Source organism: Rhipicephalus microplus, chromosome 6, assembly GCF_043290135.1.
Source record: "Rhipicephalus microplus isolate Deutch F79 chromosome 6, USDA_Rmic, whole genome shotgun sequence".
Classification (NCBI taxonomy): Eukaryota; Metazoa; Arthropoda; class Arachnida; order Ixodida; family Ixodidae; genus Rhipicephalus; species Rhipicephalus microplus.
Genome location: NC_134705.1, coordinates 2817973 through 2838428, shown reverse-complemented (window position 1 = coordinate 2838428; position 20456 = coordinate 2817973). Strand labels below are relative to the sequence as shown.

The 20456-nt window shown below is 45.5% G+C and overlaps 1 protein-coding gene across 1 annotated transcript in view; it reads left to right on the top strand.

The window, feature by feature from the left end:
* LOC142764735 (endothelin-converting enzyme homolog) overlaps window positions 1-20456 on the top strand; it is a 243876-nt gene that overhangs the window by 158392 nt on the left and 65028 nt on the right. The window lies entirely within an intron of this gene.

Genomic DNA, 20456 nt, shown 5'->3' with positions numbered 1-20456 from the left:
TCTATTCTTGTTCTGTATTTTTGGAAAGTGTCAGTATAGTGGGATGAGCTGGACACCTGTTCGAAGTGTGCACCGAGGAAGTTTGCCTGATCTTCCAAGGTGTCGCCCTGAGTGTTTACGAGTGGAAGTGTGTGTACTTGTTTTCCTGCTATCCTACCGACCATGTTCCACACTTTAGCTTCCTGTGTGTATGAATTGATCCCTGACAAAAACTTCTGCCAACTTTCTCTTCTTGCCTGCCGACGCGTTCGCCTGCCTTGAGACTTTATTTTCTTGAAGGTGTCAAGATTTTCGGCTGTCGGTGAGTTCCGAAGCAGCCTCCAAGCTCTGTTTTGCTGTTTGCGCGCGTTTCGGCATTCAGAGTTCCACCATGGCACACGCCGTTTTCCAGGGTGTCCATTTGTTTGTGGGATGCATTTTGTTGCAGCATCAATCAAAAATGCTGTGAAGTAGTTGACAGCAACATCAATGTTCAAAGTACTTATGTCATTCCAACCTAGACGAGCGATGGTATAAAAGTGTTCCCAGTCGGCTCTGGTTATGAGCCACTTGGGAACACGTGATGGACACTCAGTTACTGTAGTTGTGCTCAAAACTATGGGGAAGTGGTCACTTCCGTACAGATTACTGATGACTTTCCACTGGAGTAGGGGCACAAGAGATGGGGATACTATGCTTAGGTCTATGGAGGAGTAGGTGTTATTGGCGAGATTATAATACGTTGAGTCTTTTCGATTTAGAAGACACGCGCTTGAGGAGAGAAGGAACTCTTCAATCAGTCGACCTCGCGCGTCATACCGAGAGTCACCCCATAGCCTGCTATGCGCATTAAAGTCTCCAAGGAGAACATAGGGCTCCGGAAGTTCATCAATTAAAGAGTGTAAATCACGTTTTTGCAGCTGATAGCTAGGAGGAATGTAGATAGTGCAGATTGTGATCAGTTTATCAAAAAGAACTGCTCGAACAGCCACTGCCTCAAGGGATGTTTGGAGTTGTAAGTGTGTGCATGCAATTCCTTGATTCACAATGATGGCAACACCTCCGGATGATGTCATAGCATCAACACGGTCCTTTCGGAATATAACGTATTTACGGAGAAAATTTGTGTGCTTTGAATTAAGGTGTGTTTCTTGTACACACAGCACTTTTGGTGAGTATTCGTGTAAGAGTTCTTGGATGTCGTCAAGGTTTCTGAAAAGGCCCCTGACGTTCCATTGTATAATTTGAGTGTTCATGGTGAATGTAAAATAGTGCTGTGTGTACGAAAAGCGAGTGGCTGTTTAGACAGAGTTTGACTTCACTTAACAGGGCCGTCACCAGGCCCTGTTATCGGCTTTTTTGTTTTCTTGGCGCGCTCCAAGGAGCCACGCCGCTCTTTCGGCACCAAGGGTGCCGACGTATCCATTGCCTCCTCGGAGGCACTGGATGCCCGCACGTGCGGGCTGCTAGTTCGAATTTTGGGCCTCGCCTGGTGAAGGGAGGCCTTGAGACCCGAAGACTCTGGAGTCTCCGGTCTCTGTTTGGGAGTAGGCGGTGTAGCCTGGGCTACAGCCGCCTTGGGGGCAGGTGCCATAACCACCGGCTCGGTATGCGCGGGCCGAGGGAGTGGCGAGGGCTGGTGCGGCGGTGCCCCCTGACGCGCCGCATCAGCGTATGTAGCTCCATAGAATGGAGCGACTCTTCGCCGTGCTTCCTTAAATGTAATGTTTTCCTTCACCTTCAACGTAATTATTTCTTTTTCTTTTTTCCAGTATGTGCAGGAGCGTGAATATGCGGCATGGTTTCCTTCGCAGTTTACACAGTGTGGTGGTTGTTTGCAGTTCTCAGACACGTGGCCTAGAACTCCACATTGTGCACAAGTCTGGCGACCACGACACGTTTTGGAGCCATGGCCATATTTCTGGCATTGGAAGCAACGGCGGGGGTTGGGAATATATGGTCTCACGGATGTCTTTGTGTACCCAGTCTGAATAGTTTCCGGCAAATCGCTCGAAGCAAAGGTCAGTACTAAGTGTTTGGTTGGGATTTCCTTTTGATCTCTTCTGATCTTAATACGCTGTACGTTTGTCACGTTCTGGCTCTTCCATCCTTCCAGAAGTTCAGCTTCCGTCAGCTCAAGCAAATCTACGTCTGATACGACCCCGCGAGATGAGTTCATGGACCTGTGTGGCGTAATACTGATGGGTGTGTCTCCAAACGTTGTGAGGGTGTTCAGTTTATTGAATTGGTTTTGTTCATGTATTTCAAGGAGTAGATCTCCACTGGCCATTTTGGTAACCTTGTACCCGGCACCGAGAGTTTCGGTTAAGGACCTAGCCACTACGAAGGGGGATACTGTTCTGGCTTGCTTGTTAGTTTTTTCACAGTGTATAACATGGAATCGAGGAAAGGTTTGTCTTGGCCGCATGAAAAAGTTGATATCTTCGGTGCGTACCCGCTTTGAGGAGGCACGATCACTTAGTAAAGGGAATGCTTTGTGCATGCTAATTGTATGTTGTTCGGTAGCGTTGGCGGCCACCCACCACGGAGCCCAACGAGGGGACGCTGCAGGTTTACAGATGCTGAAACCTGCAGACGCCAGCCGTACAACGCCACTATAACCCAATGCGCCTAGACCAAGGTAGGCTATTTGCACAGGGTTAACCCTAGCCGCCAGGAAGTTTGGAAGTAAACGGAAGAGAGTAGAAGACAGGACAGATAAACAGTAAGAGATAAAGACGAAGATGTAGGGAGAGAGAGATAGGAAAAGGCGACTGCCGATTTCCCCTGGGTGGGTCAGCCCAGGGGTGCCGTCTACGTGAAGCCGGGGCCAAAGGGGTGTGTTGCCTCTGCCGGGGGGCCTTAAAGGTCCAATCACCCAGCGTCAGCTCAACCCCCAGGATCCCCTTTTCCCCGGACACGGCAAAGCCACGCATGGCTAGGCGTGGGAGGGAGTAGAAACTCCCCCGTTAGCTCGGGTCCGTGGTGTCGCTACACACCAAACGCCTGCTTTAACAGGCGCCCCTGCGGGGACATGAACTATATTGAACAGCCCGGCCATTCCCTGAATAAGAATGGGCTAAATTTCTTTAATTCTGAATAATTGAAAGGAATGGAATTGCGGCAAGTTCTCATTCCCCGGAATGAAATGGAGGCGCCCGTCCCGCAACACTGGTAGAGTGTACGGAGTGTTTTTTGTTGGCAATCACCTTGGGGAAGTAGACAAAAGATTGGTAGGCTATTGGCAAATGGAGCAACCACTCGTTCGAGTCAACGTACAAGCTTTCTACATGGCTAGTGCGAAAAGCACCTGTGGAAATGCGAATGCAATGCCTAGGTGATGGAGGGGGTCAAAAATATTTAAAGGCTTTGGTGTCACACACTGATAGGTTATGGCCCCGTAATCTAGGCGTGTCCGTATGAAACTTCTATACAAATATCAAACACTTTTTTGTCACTACTCCTTGTAGAGCGTGATATGACTTTTACACAGTTCATCGCTTTTAAGCACTAGTTTAAAATACTTTATGTGTGTTCTAAATGTTAGCTTGATTTTCAAGATTAGCCCTAATAATTTATGTGCAGTGTTTATAGAAAGAAGCTGGCCATGTAGTTCAAACTTAGGTTCGGAATGAATGCCTGTCTTTCTAGAGAATAACAAGCACGTGATTTTTGTGGACTCAGTCGTAACCCGTTTTCATCTGCCTGTTCTGAAATCCTGTTCAAACTCAGCTGTACCTGGGGCTCACATATTGCCAGGTTACAAGACTTGAAGCCAAACTGCACATCCTCTACATAGGTGCAGTAAAACATATGGCTAAGAGTGGACAGGCGCAAGAAATTCATTTTGATAATAGAAAGAGTACAGTTAGATACACCAACCTAGGGCATCGCTGTCTCCTGTATAAGTGTTCATGACAAAACAGTGCCTACTCGAACATGGAATGTCCGATTGTAGAGGTAAGTTTTATTTATGGTCAGCATTCTACCCCATATGACTAAACCTGAGAGGTCTCGAAGTATAACAAAGCGCCATGTTGTGTCATAAGCCTTTTCAATATCTAGAAACACAGATAGAAAGAATTGTCTGCGGATGAAAGAGCCTCGGATGTGTGTCTCAACACGTACCAGGTGGTCAAATGGTGGAGCTAACTTTTCGAAAACTTCACTGGCATAGGTCAAGTATACTGTTTCGAGAAATTCTATAAGTCGACGAATAATTCTATGCGTCTCGACGACGCAAGTCGAGACTTTTCAAGTCTCGACTTGCGCTCCGGTTATTGGCAGATTCTTATGCACGAGTCTGATAAAGAGAAGACTGAGTTTGCTACGCCAGATGGGCTCTTTGAATTCAATGTGATGCCTTTCGGCCTGTGCAATGCCCCAGCCACATTAGAACGGATTATAGACACGGTAGTGCAGAGATTAAAATGGAAGACCTGCCTTTGCTACCTGGACGACATTGTGATCTTTTCGTCCAGCTTCTCACAGCACCTGGAACGGCTAGACGAAGTCCTCACGTGTTTGGCTAAGGTCGGTCTCCAGCTCAACACTAAGAAGTGTCGGTTTGCCAGTCACAGCATCAAGGTATTAGGTCACGTCGTCAGTAAACATGGCGTTGAGCTCGATCCCGACAAGGTTGCCGCGGTACTGCAGTTTCCTACACCAGCCACACAGAAAGACCTCCGCAGCTTCCTTGGCTTAGCATCGTATTTCCGCCGCTTTGTACATGATTTCGTTACTATTGCGGCTCCTCTGCACAAACTTCTGACCACGAGCACCCCCTTTGTCTGGTCGGATGACTGCGAAGCCGCTTTTCACACCCACAAGCGATGCCTCACATCACGGCCAGTGCTTCGCCATTTCGACCCTGCAGCACCTACTGTGCTACACACTGACGCAAGCGAACTTGGCATCGGTGCTGTCCTTCTTCAGCGGAACCACGCTTCCGAAGAACAAGTCGTGGCCTACGCGAGTTGCACTCTTTCACCTGCTGAGCGAAACTACAGAATCACTGAGCAAGAATGTCTCGCCATTGTGTGGTCCATACAAAAGTTTCGCCCTTGCTTATACGGCCGGCATTTCACAATAGTGACTGACCATCATGCTCTGTGTTGGTTAACATCTCTCAAAAATTTGTCGGGACACCTTGGCCGTTGGGTACTACAATTGCGAGAGTCTGACTACAGCGTCACATATAGGTCGGGCCAAGAGCACCAAAATGCCGACGCTTTGTCCCGTTGCCCGCTCTCGCAAAGCGCCGAAGTATCACCTTCCATCTGTTCATCACCGCCCGCCAAAGTGACCAAACAGACGGCTGCTGCTTCGAAACAGTTAGTTGCCTCGGCGGACGTTCTTTCGTCCACAGATCTCGCCTCGCTCCAACATGCCGATACCTACTGCCGCACAATCATCGATCGGCTCACTGGCTTATCGCGTGCTCCAAACAGCCGCCTAAGACCACAACTTGCCCGTTTCAAGCTTCAAGAGGGAACATTATGTCGGCTTTCAAGCTTCAAGAGGGAACAGATTCGGTGTTAATGTCGTTTTTTCGTCCAGGAATAAGTTGGGCCGAGTGTGCGCAATGGTGGATAGGAAAGCTGAAGGAAAAGAAAAAAAGTGGTATGTTTGTGTGGTCAAACACCGGGAAACGTTTGTAGAGTGTGGAATTGGTGCGGTGTATCTTATCCCCTTATCATGTGGTAGGTGCTATATTGGGCAAACTGGAAGATGTTTGAACAACCGACTAATGGATCACAGGGCATCGCTGAAGGCCCACCCTTCGTCGAATCTGTGCCTACATTGCAGGGATTGCAAGTGTTCCCCTTTATTTCACGAAACAAGGGTGTTGTCACGGCACAGGGATAGGACAGCGAGAGAAGTTGCGGAGGCTTTTTATATACACAAGTATGGCGACACGTGTGTTGCGAGGCCTTCGGTGACTTTGCACCAACTAGAGATTGATTATCTCACTGCCAACTTCTAATCTTTCACGTCATAGTTTTTCTTTAGGTATATAAGTGTTTTCTTTCAATAAACTGTCAGTTGCTAGTCTGCGCTTGTGTGTGTGCCTTCTCTGTTTCTTGTCGATTTTTCGCGCAGTTTTGTAGTGATGATTTACCAACTCGCCCAGCGTTCAGTACTCTTAAATTATGTCGGCAAACTTACCATCCTTTCGGTAACCAATGGGTTCCCGTCATTACTCGCTCACTTCGTCTGGAAGTTCTACAAGCGTTTCATGACGATGCGACAGCTGGCCACTTAGGGTTCCACAAGACCTACGACCGCCTCAAGACTCGCTGCTTTTGGCCTGGCCTCTCCACTTCTGTCGCCAAGTACGTCGCTTCCTGCGCGTCATGCCAGCACCGAAAACGTACCACGTCTCTTCCCGCGGGACCATTGCAACCACTGCCGTGCCCGTCCACTCCCTTTAAATTTGTGGGCATAGACTTATACGGACCTCTTCCGCTTACGCCAGCCGGTCACCGTTGGATTGTTACTGCCGTAGACCACCTTACTCGCTGCGCAGAGACGGCAGCTCTTTCATCTGGTGCTACCTCTTAAGTAGCCGACTTTTCCTTCGCGCCATTATTTTACGACATGGCGCACTGCGTGTGCTCCTTAGTGACCGTGGCAAGACATTTCTTTCACATGTCCTTGCTGAAGTCTTACAGGCCTCTAACACCATCCACAAGACGACATCATCGTATCACCCTGAAACTAATGGTCTGACTGACCGTTTTCACCGAACTTTGTCCGACATGATGTCTATGTACGTGCAACCGGATCACAAAAACTGGGACACAATACTTCCTTTCGTCACGTTCGCATATAACACTGCCATACAGCGTACGACGAATTTCAGCCCTTTTTTTCTGGTGTATGGCCGTGTACCGGCTTTTGTTCTGAATACCACCTTTTTGTCCACATATTCCAATCCATCTTCATCTCTCCCGGAAGAGTTCGCCACTCGCGTCGCCCGCTGCCGTGAAATCGCCCGCGCCAACACCGCGAACATTCAGGACAAGAGAAAAATCGACATTGATGCGAAGCGTCGAGTTGTTGCGTTCCGTCCAGGCGACGAAGTCCTTTTGTGGACACCTGTTCGTGTACCTGGGCTCTGCGAAAAATTACTTCACCGATATCTCGGTCCATCCACCGTCCTGGAACGAACATCTGAAGTTAACTATCGCGTTCGTCCTGTCAACGCGGCTCCTGATCACCGTCGCCGCTACACCGAGATCGCCCACGTCTCTCGACTGAAGCGATATATTCGGCGTCCCAACCCCTTCTAACTTGCTGTTCTCTTTCGCGAAGGGGGGGAAATAGTGTGAGCGCTGAGCGCTGACTATGTTTTTCATCTTCATCTGTATGACCAAACCATTGTAGTGATCATCATCGTATGTCACGCGGGCTGGCTCTCTGACTCATGCGTCTGGATTAAAAAAGATAACCTGGTTGCTGCCGTACTGGACGTGGTCTCATAATATTTTTAAGTAGTTTGCAAAGGTAACTGGTTAATGCGATACGCGTGAAACTCGTAACGGAGGATAGATTCTTGCATTTGCGCACTCGGCAGCAGTAGAGACTTCATCGAGGCAACGCAGCGAATTTTAAAAGCGTACCTTGTACATTGCAGAAAACTGCGGTATCACAATCGACGCCTGTTGGAGCACGCGCAGAAGAACGGGAACGCGCTATTGGTCAAACAGGGCCCAAAGATAGTCCCCTGGTGGACAAGCCCCTTTGCTTCAATAAAAGAACGTCTGCTACACGGTTCTACGGCATTTGCGCACTCGGCAGCAGTAGATACATCATTGATGCAACGCAGCGAATTTTAAAAGCGTACCTTGTACATTGCAAGTCGGTTGCCTTTGATCTTCCTAGCATCTTATACGAATTTATTATATTATGGTTTCTTCTGCTGCTGAGTGCGTAGAGTGCTTTTCGCTTAATTGTCAACATGGGTGACACGTGTCGCAATTGTAACGACAAGATAAGCGACAGTAATTTGTGGCAAATGTTCTCAGAATGCAGGTGTTATTACCATGTTGGTATATGCTCTGGGGTAACAGAAAATGCCTACAAAAAGAAATTGGCAGCGGCAAAAAAATTATTGGCAAGCGCGCCTTGCAAATCGATGGCTCATGCTGCAAAGTCGTTCAGAGGATCAAATTTGTGGTTCAGAAACGAGCTTTGCTTCGGAGTTAGCTGAAAATACACCGAAAATAAATTCATTGCTAACAATGAAATCAAAGGTTGATCCTTTGCAAAAATTTAGAACAACTGTTGAGAACTTCGAAGAGTCGGTGAAGTTTATGTCGAATAAACATGATGAAGCTATGGCGAAACTGAAGCACCAGTGAATGACCTTTCGGACCTCAGAAAACAAGTCGGGGAAACTCGACACTGAGGCTAAAGAATAAGAAGTGGGTAATCTCAAACACGAAATTAACGAGTTAGATCACTATAGCAGACGCCTTAACCTCGAAGTGGACGGACTATCCCAACACACTAATGAAATCGTTCTAGAAAAGCTAAGCAAATTAGCTTGTGATCTTGAGCTTCCACCACTTTCTGATAGTGACGTCGAGGCTGTGCACCGTATGCCATCTAAAAAAGGCAAAAAAGTGATAAACATGCTATTGTGATAGTCAGGTTCTCGTCTTGCCTGATTAAAGAAGATGGCTTTGAAAAAAGAGCGACTTAAGAGAAGCAAAGTTAAACATTTTCTTCCAAGAAAACCTCTCAGCGTACAGCAAAGCACTTTCCTCGAATATGAAATCGAGGGCCACTGAAAAAGAATATCAGTTCACGTGGCACCGAAACGGAAAACGTTTTGTGCGCCGCACCCCGCGTGAATGAGTAATTAGAATCGTATCAGAGCAAGATCTCGAAAAAAAATCGCTAAACGAAATGATGTCAGCCCACACCGGATCAGCAAATCACTATGGCGCATGGAAAGAAATACCTTTACTACGACGCATATTCCTTTCAGCAACTAAACTTTTTTCACGATAAAGACCAGTTATCGTTACTGCACCTGAATTCGCAAAGCTTACGAAATAAAAAAAGTCCTTGACATACTACTCGACCTCTGAAAACGTAAATTTGATTTCTTAGCTTTTACTGAGACTTGGTTTACGAGCTGTGAAGATGCTGTATCCTTCACAGGCTACAATTGCTACACAGTCTACAGGCTACACAGTCTGTAGAAAGAACAAGCGAGGAGGTGGTGTGGCAATTTATATCCACAATAGCCTTAAAATTGTTGTCATCAAAGAGTATACAGTTACAACTTGTGACTTGGAATCAGTGATGGAGAGGTCGGCAAATTTGTTCCTTGTAGTAATATATAGGCCTCCTTCCGGAACTGTGTCAGCCTTCTTATACTTTGTTTGGGAGTTATTAAAATTTTGTGAACGACAAAATGCACAAGCGATCGTAACGGGTGATTTCAACATTGATATGTTGGCTACCTCTGCTAACAAGCAAAACCTTCTTGACAAAATGCTCTGTTTTGGCTATGAGAACGAAATTCATGTGCCTACTCGGATAACACAAGTAGCTGAATCCCATCTACTTGTGCTTCACCAACTTTAAAAATGAAGTATGAGCTGGAGTTGTTATACCCGGTGTTAGTGACCACTTTTCGATTTTTGCATTCATAAAGTCACATAAAACAAAGCGTAAGAAAATCAACCCTACTTACTACAGAAAAATTACCACTGAAAAAAGTAAGACCTTTCAAAGATTAGTTACTGCGGCAGATTTCAGTGAAGTATTACAAATCACAGAAGCCGTACGAGCTTACAAAACATTTGCGTTGAAATTAACACAGCTCTATGATCAGGCATTTCCTATAGTACTGCTCAAAACGAACAAAAAAGCTAGGAAACCATGGATAGATACGTCACTTCTATTGAGAGTAAAATAAAAGGATAACCTATTTCACACTTTCATTAAAACAAAGCTAATCGACTACTTACAGCTGTATAAACAGTTTAGAAATAAATTAGGGTCTGATATAAAGTGGGCACGCATACACTATTATGAACGTAAGTTTTCTGATATTGCAAAAGACCAAAAGTCAGTTTGGAATACCATGAACGGTCTTTTATCTTCATCAAGTAAAAAAACCATCACCAAGCTTATGAGAGAAGGCAAACCTTGTTCCGAAACGTCACTCGCTGATAAGTTCAACAGTCATTTTTTGAAATCCGGTGCTTGTGAAACCTCCGTTAATAACAGAGTAGGCTGTGAACCAAGAACGTCCATTACAAAACGTCCTAAAAAATCACTAGTTTGGCCCCCACTAATGAACCTGAAGTACATTATTTCATTATGGATTTACGTAACAACTCTGCGGCAGGTGTTGACGGTATAAAAGCAGGGTCATTAAAAGCAGTCTCACAGTATATTAGTCTGCCCCTCTCACGCATATGTAATTTGATTTTGAGCACCGGAATATTTTCTGATAAGCTAAAGATAGCCAGGCTCTCGATCATTCACAAAGGTGGTAACGAAAATGATTTAAATAATTATAGACCTATGTCTGTTTTGCCCATATTTTTAGAAATGATAGAACGAGTTTTATACTTTGGAATCTCAAATTTTTGTAACTAAGAAAACAATAAGAAAACAGCAGTACGGTTTTCGGAAGAGAAAATGTACAGAGGGTGCTTTGCTGTCTATCAAGGACAAAATAATAGATAATTTTGAGCAGAGATCTTACACGCTTGGAATATTCCTTGAATTCCAAAAGGCTTTCGATTCCATCAAACATGAAATACTTCCGGTGAAATGAAACCAATACGGCATAAAGGGGTGTTTCACCCGAATTAATAGGCAGTTACTTAACAACTCAATTTCAGTATTGTGATACGCATCATGCAGTATCTAAAATAGATAAAATTAAGTATGGCGTCCCTCAAGGACATATATTAGGCCCCCTCCTGTTCCTCTTATATATCAATAATATTGGTAATATACCACTAACCCCGGACATGGTTCTATACGCAGATGACACGAACGTTATTTTTCTCTGACAAAGACATCAACAGCTTAGAGGAGCAAGCAAACATATGGCTTAAGCACTTATCATTATGGTTGATAGCAAATAAGATTGAGCTAAACACCAAATGAACAAAATATGTTATTTTTCGTCCAAAAAGTAAAACTATACCCCGTGACATCCAAGTGAAGTTTTGAGGGGAGTCGATTCAGCGGGTCACATTCCGAAAATTTCTCGGTACAGTGAAACCTCGTTAAACCGTACCCGCGTAAACAGCAGTTATATTTTAAAAGTAGTGAAGTCAAATCCCCGACTCGGTGGCCATTGAACATAATGCATTTTGTATCCGCATAAGCCGTACCAGCTTATTACGTATGTATCGGTTAATAAGTAGTTTTTACCATTTTCTTTGCGCACTCGCCGCGGCATGTCGTCCCCGACTCGGCGTCCAGACAGAACAGCAAGCCCCAGAGATCGAAACACGCCTCGCTTGTTTGTGTTGATAATGATGGCGGCTGTGTTGGTGAGCGTCATCTCTTGGATTTTTCTGCAACAAGAAGCACTCGGCCGGCTAGGCTTCTGGTATTGTCCACGCGATCGCGCTTTGCACAAACACGCAAACATGGTGGGCGCTTGCTTTGCGTTCTTTGTTCCTTTGGCACCGTGCATGTGTGTTCTCTGGTTGATCCGTGCCGTGCAGCTCTCGCGTCGTTTTCCACGTGTTGTGTATGTGTGCGTGCGCTGCTTCGTACTTGTGTCATGCCAAAGCTGGGACAAAAGCATCGAGTACTGAAAATAGAGGAGAAATTGAACATAATTCGTGCTATTAAAAGTGGTACGAAAAAATTGGTGCTGGCACGCGAAAAGGACCTGCCGTTAACCACGGTGTGTGGAATTTGGAATTCCAGAGAGAAGTTGCTCGGCAGTGCTGCTGCAACTGCAAAAAGGTGCCGGCTACGCGGTTCGGCGTTTTCGGATATGGAGGAGGTGCTGGTGATGTGGCTAAAAGCTGCACGGTCAAAAAACCTGCCATCAGCGGACCCCTGTTCGTGGAGAAGGCCCTGGATTTTGCCTCGCAGCTCAACCATAACAACTTCGTGTGCAGCAATGGCTAGGTGGCCAGATTTAAGGAGAGGCATGGCATCACCACGAGGACTGTTTCGGGAGAAGGTGCTGCTGGTGACATGGATTGCGTGGAGCAGTGGCAAAATGGTCAGCTGAAGAACATATTGGAAGACTACGCACCTGCTGACATCTTTAATATGGATGAATCGGCGCTATTCTTTAAGCTGCTACCAGACAAAACGCTCGCGTTCCAAGTCGAGACGTGCGCCGGCGGCAAGCATGCAAAAGACAGAATAGCAGTGGCGTTTTGCGTAAACAAGACTGGAACCGATAAAACTCCGCTCCTCGTGATTGGAAAGTCGGTGAAACCTAGATGTGTAAAAGGCGCCCAGTTGCCATCAGGGGTCATCTATCGCAGCAACACCGAAGCATGGATGACGGCAAAACTCTTTGAGGAGTACGTGCGGCTCATCGATCGTCGTTTTGCAGCAAAGAACAGAAGAGTTGTTATTATTTTAGACAACGCTTCGGCGCACGTCGCCCTGGACAACCTGATGGCTGTTAAGTTGGCATTCCTGCCACCAAACACAATAGCGATTGCCCAGCTCTTGAACTAAGGCATCATTCAAGCTGTAAAACAGCTCTACAAAAAGAATCTGCTGCGCAGATTTCTTCTCGCCATTGAATGTGGCAAATTATTCTCCATCGAACTGATTGGCGCGATTGACCTGCTCGAATACTCGTGGCGGCAGGATGAAGCAACGACAGTTCAAAATTGCTTCAAGCGTGCTGGCTTCAGTGTGCGTGTGGGCGACGCAGATGACGCCAGTGACACCATTGACCAGACTTCGGACATCGTGGACGAAGCTTCCAAATCTATGCTAGCTGAAGTGCTGGAGTGGCAGGGTGTTACGGAAGGCAATTCCTTCCCCGACTTCAGAGACGCAGACAGCGATGTGCAGACATCTCCGGACATGCCCGACGAAGCCATTGTTGCCTCGGTTGTCGAAGTGTCGCCAAATGATAGTGATGAGGACGACATGGAAAGCGACAACACGGGTTATCCAGGTTTGACAGTGGCTGAAGCTGCGCATTTCGTCAGCGTCATGTGGGTATTTGCTGAGAAGAGGGGGCTGGCGGAAAAGCTGGCTCACAGCATAAGTGAGTTTGAGGCTGCTGTCGTTGCTGCTAAGACGCCGCGTCATCAAATGAAGATTACAGACTTAGTCACGCGAGGTTAATAAATTACTGCACGTTTTCTGTTCTTTCATCGCACTTCCTGAAGGTTTCTTTTTTTGACAGGTAAGTGAGTGACCTGACGCTATTTCGGTTAAGCAGTGCTACCGTTTAGTACCTACTTTTTCCAGCCAACTATGGTTCATTTACTGTTTACTGTTTATTATTATAGGGTAACACTACAAACATACACAAAGAATGTGTTTATATACTACAGAAAAAAATAGTTCGGATAAATGAAGGGGTCCGACCTAGAACACATTGCACTCCCCTTTTCAACAAGCACGACATATTAAAGTTTGAAAACATCCTAAATAAAAAAACAGCCATGATCATATGGGATAAATTGAAATCTGATCAAGTCGCTTTTCATGATGCATATTTGCAAAGACAGCATACATACAGCTGTAGACGCATAACATGCTGCAGCGAAAGAATAAGGACTAACTACGGCTTCCAAAAGCTAGCGCATATGAACCCCAAACTATTAAATGCACATCCCACAATTACCACCTTAGTGCAAGAGATCCGCTCATTAATTGCATTTAAAAAAAGATACACACATATCTAGTAGAGCTCCAAGAATAATTTTTCCTCTTTCTGCGGTATCACACAGGTTGTATTTATAATTGAAGTGTATACAGTCGTGACACTTTCATTAATGAGTTCTAATAAATTGGTTTGTTATTCGATAAATTTAGGCTTCTTCACATATTCCCTGCTTTTTTTGCTGTAAACTCAGTCTTGCAGACAGGTTTGTACTTAAGAAAATGTTCATCCAGTGTTTTTTTAAAGCTCTTATAAAAATTGTAAATGCGGCTGCTTCTTTATCAAACCATTTAAATTATGTGTACATCACTGCTTTTTGCGCTTTATAGTCTGAGACGGGTTCCGGCACTTCGTCGGGCATTAATTTGCCTTTTTGCCAACCCTGCCCCTTACTTGTGTCTATTGTACTTTGTGTACAGTACATTGTGTACTTGTTGAGAATTGAAAAAAAATGTTCAGTTTCAATATGGGAATGACGATGGTCTCTTTCCAAGAGAGAGAAAGATGACGCCGGAAAATTACATGACATTGTAACGGGAAAGTAAGGTTTTTAGGGGCGAAGCTCCTTAAAGCGGCACCCGTACGTCCCTCGTCGTAGTACGTTACACGTCTAACGCTTTGACCTGCAAGGTGGTGCCGGTGGGAGAATTTTCCTGTGCGTTGTTGAACAATACATATTTGCAGCGTGCGCGTTTACTATATGCTGAATTCTCCTGTCTCTCATTCCCCATTTACAGCCATTGGCATGTACATTGAGCACTATCTGAAAAGGAAGGGTTGCTACGTTATACTCGCTGGGCGTAACCTCCTTGTTTTTTAGAAAGGTTTAGTGAGTGTTCGGTCGTAGTGCCATGAATACAGTAAACTAGTATATACCTTGAACTAGAGGTGGTTAAAGCTGGGAAGCACAAGCCGTAAGAAAGTGTGTGTGCGTGTGTGTGTGTGTGTGTGTGTGTGTGTGTGTGTGTGTGTGTGTGTGTGTGTGTGCCACCTCTCGTTTAGTCCTCTAGATGGACCAAACGTTTACTCGTCTGGATCAACATCCAGCGGATGTCCGCTGGATTTCTGTGCTTCTATATGCGAAATATATGATGAAAAGATGCGAGATGGTGGTACTTGGACTGTGGACTAGATGGATGAACGCACCCCAGACAGATGCATGGATGGACGCCCGGACTGCTGCACGGACGGATGAACGCATGGACGAACGCAGGGACGGACGCACGAACAGATGCACGCACGGACGGGCGGATAGACGCATGAGCGGTCACACAGACGGACGCATTAATGGACGGAAGCATGAACGAAGGACGGACGGAAAGGTATTTAAGCGAGCAGCGGAAAAGGGAGATCAGGAGAAGAAGAAAGTTTGCGCCCGTGTGCGTAGGCAGGAGATGAAAGTTTTGCGCAAGTGTGCGTAGGGTCTTTCCGCCCCATCGTATTGGCGAAGGTTTTGTCTTTAGTGACAAGGCAGGTGATGAAGAGAGTTTCCGCCTGAAGGGTAAAGACTGGTGCTACCAGCAGAAGTCTAGTGTGAGAATACCGCCAGAGAGCGAAGACGCGTCCTGCAATCGCAACGCGCGGGAAACCGACATGTTACCGGCGAAGAAGTTTGGTGCTTGGAGAGCGGCCAATTGAGGACGCGAGGTTTCCCGGAAGAGATACTTCGAGGGCAGCGGAACGACAACAGCGCTAGACTTTGAGTGAGTGATTCTTGGGAGATTATCAATGAGTCTTTGTTCCAAGGGCTTTGGACTTAATAAGTTTTCGAACTCTTTAGTCTCTAAGTGTCTTGGTTGCTCGATGCATGCGCCTGCATTGTAGTGCGTGTTGTTTGTGTCCGTTGTTTCGAGAGTGGCTGATTGTACTGTGTAGTACGTTGTTTGAATGGTGACGTATTGCATTCAACTATTGTCGAGTGTGCATACTTGTGCATCGTTTTGATCTGCCATAATTGAGAATATAATTTTGTTTTGTTTATATCTCTCGGCTCTGACTCGTTCTTTGGGCCACAGCCGGTGTCCGTTGGCGTGCGAGTTAAGAACACTTCTGAATTGTTCGCACTTTCGTGGTGCAGTTCGGGGGCCGATACTTCGGTCTTCGGAACTAGCCCGGCGATCGCCTCTCTAATAAACGGGACCTGTGACAACGACACTCTTCATTCCACCAAAGAACACGTTGTTCGCCTTGCAGTCTGCTTGTTTGTGGAATACATTTTGTTGCAGCATAGACCAACAAGCAGTGAAGTATTTAACAGCAGCCTCTATGCATAAAGGGGCCCTATGACGTTTGGAAACATCAGTGCTGACTCCATAACTCGTAGTGGCGCTTACCAGAGTTATTGCGAGCGGAAATGACGCCGGAAGGTTGCCGCCATATGATTGGATGCATGTAACAATAAATGTAATCATGGCATTGCATGAAAAAACAGATTACTAATAAAGTTCTTTTTTCATTAGCCTGATTATTTACTTAAAGCGGAAAGGAATAAAGCTATCTAACTTTTCCTGTTTGAAAAGTGCAAAGCTGGCGCAAAGAATGCGCCGAACGCCATGGTGCTGGAGGAAACGCGCTAGAGACGCTCTAGCGTTGTTATTTGAAAAAAAAAACACATATAGACGCAGTCGCAAAAAGAAAGACCAGTAAAGCTAAAGAAACATAGAAGCGTTCGCGAGCTGGCTCGTTTCGCACGTGTCATTCTCTCTTCAAGTATTAGTTTTATTGCGATAACAATTACATGGACACTCTCAGCTGGATTTCACCGCTGGGGTCGACGCCGGCGTTGATGTCATGCACGCTGTTTGTATACGTATCCATGTATATAAAAACGCAAGAAAGAAAAAAATCCAGAAAAAAAAAACTCTGGCGCGTCCATTCAAACGATGAACCTGCGCGTCTATGCGAGGCGTTTACCACGGAGCCACCGTAGGGTACCCTCCTTGGACCTTCAAACTGCAAGCTAATGTTATCTACCACTTACCGCTGTTGGTCCCTATTTTAGGGGGGGGGGGCGAACTATCACGTTTTAAGCATTATCAGTAGGATGGCGCAGTGAGCGCACGGTGGCTCTCATCTCTCACGCGTACTTTGACCCGCCTAGAGAAGAAAGGGGTGTACGTTCGATCGTGCGCCTTTATCTTGCAGTGGGAACGATCGTAGTTATCGTACGTATTCTGTTCTTACCGGGCACAGAAAGGTAATTTCAATCGTTGTACATCCTTCATTCGCAAAAAGGGCGCGCTTTTCACCAAGGGCGAGGTAACAACTGAGATGCTTATTCGCGTTCATGTGTACCTGTGAGTACGTACCGTGCTTCATTTGCGCGTGAGAAATGCGGGGCACGTTTTGGTCTGCTTGCCATTCGGCGCATGACCTTCCAATTTGTTGCTACAATGTTCATTGCTTCGCCTTTGCGGCAAAGCTGTCACTTTTTTGTTATCATCGCAATGGCGTCGTGGGCATTGCGGGCAGTATGTCATGCGAGCTTCTTGTACTGTAGGGCTTTCCGTTCATTTCATCGGGCAGCCTTCCGGTGTCACAGGGTAAGAAAAAACAAGGTCAGGTGAGCTCGCGAAAAATCAGTTGAGGCCAAGTATCCATTTAATATTATTTGGATATCTCTACGCTTTCCACTTTGCACTGGGTTCCCTTATCGCTGCCATTCTTGCAGCGCTTATCTCTTAAGCTTTCAATGTACACAACTAGCTAAAAAAAAAACACGCAAAACTATGAGATTGTGAAAAGTGCTAGAGGGCCCCTTTAACGCGCTCATCTCATTCCAGGTTAAGAGAGTAACTTTTTAAAACTGTTCTTAATCAGCTTTTTGGGTGAGTCAGTTAGGAACCTGCAGAGAATGTTAATTTGCAATTGAGGTGGTGAGAACTATAGAAAAACAATAATTTTCATATGAATTGTTGACGACTTTCCACTAGAATTGCATGAAAAGCGATGGAGATGTAATGATAAGATCTATGAATGAGCATGTGTCATTAGCGATATTGCTATATGTTGGTGTTTGTGATTCAAGAGACACGCGCCAGAAGAGTAAAACATTTGGTCTATTAGACGACCTTGCGCTTCACACTGCGAGTCTACCAAAAACTGTTTTGTGCCTTGATGTATCCGAGGAAAATATACGGCTCTGTAAGTTCATCAATCAGAGACTGGAACTCGTGTTTATTCAGTTGATGGTGTGGGTATCTAGTTGCGCCATATTCTCAGGGGTTTGTTAGCGATAACAGCTCCAACAGCCACTGCCTCAAGAGATGTTTGAAGTGGTAAATATATGCATGTCGTTCCTTGGTTAACTATTATGGCGGCAACACCCTACGACGTGACAGCATGATCTCGGTTCTTTAAAACAATACCGTAATCTCATTGTAGGGTAGTGTGTTTTGAAAGCCCCGCCTCCGCTCAAGGGGGTCAGTTAGCCAAAATTCACAATGCCCGAGCCAGCAACGCAGGGAACAAGAACCGTTTTTAATGCATGATTTAAAATATTCACAAACAACCTTCCGAACCGGCTCAACACGGCACTGACGAACAAAGGAATACCGAAAATCCGGAACAAACAATCCCCACAGACTGGCGGTCAATGGGACATACGCAGCAAAACATCTTTTGCTATGAATAATCCTTTATTATAAATTGGGCTAAACAGTACTTATCCAACCGAACTCAGTTTGTTGATGTTGATAGATGCTCATCCACGCGCTTGCCAGTTAGTCTGGTGTGCCTCAGGGAAGTGTCTTAGGACCAATTCTTTTTCTCATGTATGTGAACGATATAACCGTGGCTGTGTGTCCTGATGTGGAAATTCGGCTGTTTGCTGATGATTGTTTGACTTTAAAAAAGGTAATATGCAAAAATGATCTAATTTTTTATACTCTAGTCTAGCAAAAATCTACAAATGGTGCACAACACGGTCAATGACCCTGAATTTCGAGAAAACTGAACTGCTACGCGTAAGCAATAAAAGACATTTTAATACACGTATAAAATTATTGCTGACACCGTCGCAGAAGCCACGGAGTACAAATATTTGGGATTGACAATCTCCAACAAACTCACATGGTCCTCCCACATTGAAAACATCTGTACAGCTACTACTCGCAAAATTGGCCTACTTAGGCCTAGACTGAAAAATGCGCCCCCGATGCAAATCTTCTCGCCAACAAAACTTATGTTTTGCCTAAAGTTGAATACGCTAGCGTAATTTGGGATCCCCACTACAATAAAGATAAACATAGGCTCGAGATGGTACAGAAGCGGGCAGTACGATTCATATTCAACAAATATAAGAGAACAGATGCACCATCATCTTTAATACTGGTAAATAAGATTCCAACCTTAAAGCAGCGCAGGAAAGTATCAAAACTCAAATTTTTATTTATGCTTTATCACAACAGACTTAATGTGAATGCGCGTGCATTTGTTCAGCTTTTTTGTCACGTACATTTTGAAATCGACATGCACATAATCTACTTCCTATCAAACGCGGACTAATCTTTTTAGGTACTCTTTTTTTCCGCGAACCACTTCTGATTGGAGTTCACTGCCTGAAAATATTGTTTCTTTAAAATCTGCAAGTGCATTTGAAAGTGCGCTACTTATTGATTTGGAAATGCAGTAAACCAGTGAATGTTCATCGCTTTCACTTTTGCATTTCGTCGTTTTTTTTCACTACGTGTATTATTGATGCAGTGGTACTTCATAATTTACAAATACTGCATTTACGCACCCGACGTAGTCCAGGAAAAGTTCTTTTTTGTTTACTTTTATACTTCTTATAGTGTGCGTAACTCTCCGAAGAACTGTATTATTTTTTTAACCTGACAGGCTGCACTGGTAATACTTCTAGGTATGCCGTAAGATTGCTTTGTTTCCCTTTTCTGTGAGCTTGTGTGCCTTACGGCTCCATTTGTGCTTGTAAATTTGAAACTGTACATTTTCCCACCTGCATGGTTCTTTGTGACCGCAGTATACTGTAAATAAATAAATAAAATAAATAAACAGCAGGAATGCCAGTACGAAACATAACAGCAAGAAATAACACTCACACGCAACTTGCCGTAGACTACAGGTCATCGGCTTGCCTTATAGCCGACGCCCCCAAAACCGGCGAGGCCTCGCCTCTGTAGCACGCGCGGCGGAACCACCCGTCGCGCATAGCGTAACCGATGCCGCATCCCATCGCTCGCCTGCCCTCCGAAAAACCCCTGGGCTTGTCTTGCACCTTTTCTTATCTTCAGCCCCCTTTCCGCCCCCCGTGGCCCTTTGGATGCTGACGCTCGTCCCGCACATGTGCAATGCGCCTGTGTTCTCCTCACCATGTTTCCACCGTGCGTGCTACAGATAAGGGCCCATCGGCCCGACACTCCCCTCCACACAAGAATGGACACTACCCTGAGTGTCATAGTCCACCGACAACTAAAAATAACGAACGCTATAAAAAAACAAAGTAGTAAACTAAGAAGCAGTGCCTAATTAGCGTACACAGTTCGTCGGGCACCGCAACACTTCATTGTTACCCGCGTGTCCGTGCAGTTTGTCAGGCACCACAACACATCACCACTCGCCTCATGTATTTGTCATGAGTTGCACTAAATGGAGC